This window comes from Triturus cristatus, chromosome 1_1 (assembly GCF_964204655.1).
Source record: "Triturus cristatus chromosome 1_1, aTriCri1.1, whole genome shotgun sequence".
Lineage (NCBI taxonomy): Eukaryota > Metazoa > Chordata > Amphibia > Caudata > Salamandridae > Triturus > Triturus cristatus.
Window position 1 is genome coordinate 1,141,718,153 of NC_140579.1, and position 3,043 is coordinate 1,141,721,195.

Genomic DNA, 3,043 nt, shown 5'->3' on the forward strand with positions numbered 1-3,043 from the left:
ACACTGAAAGCCGTTATATATACATTTATTTTATAGTTTTGGCAATTTTCTGCAATATTCATAGAACAGAACAAGGTTGCTCCAAGAGGAAACGTGCATCAGAGGAAAGTGATTGAAAAGTGCGTGGATAGAACAAGGAATGGAAGATGCATAGTAGTAGGGGTGATCAATTAGTTACAATTACAGGCAATGTGAATCGGTTGTAATTCACCGTCCACAAGCCAAGAAACCTGGTCACATTTATTGAGTACACAATTAGTATAGTTCAGAAAAAGACCCCATTGGTGGTCTTGCACGAAGGACTGGAATTGTGTCCCAGGTAGCAAAGGGTGGGCGTCGACGTTTCGACCCGTCTTGATGGCCTATGGGGATTTAAACCTTGGCCTTGCGGGTCTTCATCAGGACCAATAAGGGGCAACCCGACTGGAGGGTACTTTAATTGAACCACCTGAAATATCAAAACAATTGGGTATGAGGAAGTTGTCCTAATTAAAAACAGTTAAAATGCGGTGTGTAGGGAATAATTCGCCTACCTAGTGGTATGGTTCCACTGGGAGAAATGCCGGGTAAGAGGGCTTGGTTTAGAAGGGTCTTTAATTCCGTGTCTAATGGAAAGATAATTTGGATCAATAAGGCTAAGTATACAGACAACTAATGGTGCAAAACGTATTAAAAAGGAAACTAAGTAGTGACTATTTATCCAGCTCTTCGTGAGTAGTGGAGACCCAGGCATCTTACCGCTTCAGAGGATCAGTCAAAACTGATAGCGATGTATCCAATGTCCGTTCATGGATACCCAGCGCAGAGATTCAATCAGGGCTAGAAATAAGGAGGGGGCATAGTTACTTAAAAGCCTCCCGTGTGGGTGATTGATCTACAAACTTAAAGCGGTGGTACTGGTAGAGCTTACCATGGAGTTCACATCAAATGTGTTCGAGAAACCGGAGCGTCTGTCTCCGTTGAAAGCCCGGCGCGGTGTGAGCTCGTCCGAGGCTCCGTGCGGTTACCAGGGTAACCGTATTGGAGTTTAAGTCAAGGGGCTCAGAGATAGTAGACGGACTAGAGTTGCGCGTCTCAGTTGGAACGCACGGCGGGAGCGTGCTAGACCGAGGCTCCGTGAGGTTGCCACGGTAACCATGCGGGAGTCCGGGATTAGTGAAGGGACTGCAAAAATCCACAATTTAGCTGCAGGGTATTAGATCGTGGTACAGTCCGCCTCTGCTGTTGGGCAGTGGATCGTCAATCTCCCTAATTGGGCAAAGTGGAGGACGGGACACCATTGGTTCCCATGACTAACCCAAACAATGAATAGGCAGCGTGGAACGGCTAGTGTGTATCGGGGGAATTGACATGTATTACTCTAAAGAATTCAATTCTGATACAAGATTAGAACAATCAGCTAATGAGAACAACTTGTAATCGCCGTTTGGATGCTGTGATACCTTACAGCCACTGCCTAGGGCAACAGATACTGTTCACAAACCACATGTTGACACTTATTTAAAAGGTCAGTGATAAAAATTATAATAATTTCACAAACATTATATACACACATATTGACAATTATAAAACACAATATATACATTACTGTCATCCTACAATGGACTAGTATCCAGGTGATACTCAACAGTCTGTTCCCACTCAATACGTAACACTGATTAAAGATCCCTTTAATCACAGAATGAGTCGGGGAGGAAAATCACTCTATCTTTGATTCATGGTGGAAACTTGTTTGTTGGTTTCTTCCAGTTCGTTCAGGCCCCTGGTGACCGTGTCAAGGGAATGGATCCATCTATACTCACGTTTATTCAATATTTCAGTAAAGTCACCACCTCTAGGGTTGGGTTTGACTTTTTCCAAGACCCACCACCTCAGGCTGTCTGCTGTATGTTCAAAGTTGGTAAAGTGTTCAACCAGAGGGGCCCCAGGTGTCTTGCATCGGATACGGCTGCAGTGTTGCAGTATACGGCACTTAACCTTCTGAATGGTTTGACCCACGTATAGGAAGTTACATGGGCAGGCGATAACATAAATAACTCCTGAGGTGTTACAGTTGCTGTGTTCCCTTAATTTGTACGTGTGGTTGTTATGTGTAAACTCTTTGGTGGGTCTAGTTAGAGCGCATGCTTTACATGAGCCACATTGGTGGTGGCCCATGACCTGAGTACCCCATAGGGTAGTCTGTCCTACCGTATGACTAGTAGGTAATAGAGATTTGATAAGATAATCTCGGATGTTTTTACCTTTTCTGAAGGCGTGAAGGGGAGTGGGCATGTTACCTAATTCGTCAGCCACTAGGTGCCAATGCTGATTAATGGCCTTCTTGATGGCATTGCTTTTTGTGTTAAACGTGGTTACACAAACCAACCGTTCCTCTTGGGTGTTATCTTTATTTTTGGGTGTGAGTAAGAGTTCCCTGTGGTTGTACCATGCGCGTTTACGCGCTTTTTTCAGGAGCCTGATCGGGTAGCCACGGTCTACCAATCTAGATAGTAGGCCTGCGGACTCTTCCATGAAATTCTCTTTTTTAGAACAGTTGCGCCGAATCCGTAGAAACTGTCCAAACGGTAAGTTATCACGTAGGTTGCGTGGATGGTGGCTGGAGTAACGAAGAAGAGTGTTTCGTTCGCTACTTTTCCTGAACAGTGTAGTGTATAGTTTCCCTGATTCTGAGTCTGATTTGATTGTGATGTCAAGGAAATCTATTTTTTCTCTACTGTAATTCATCGTGAATTGTATATCAGTTGAACAAGTGTTCAACCAAAGGTGGAATTTTTTGAGATCATCCTCCTCACCCCGCCAGATGAATACAATATCGTCGATATAGCGACACCATAGTTCTATACACTCACTATATGGGTTAACCTGGTTGAGGACATATTGATGTTCAAATTCACTCATGTAAATGATGGCCAGGTTGGGAGCAAAGCTGGCCCCCATCGCCACGCCCTTAGTTTGTAAGAAAAATTGATCCAAGAAGGTGAAATAATTTTGGGTCATGGCAACTTTAAGTAGTGACACAATGAATTCTGTAGGAACCGGG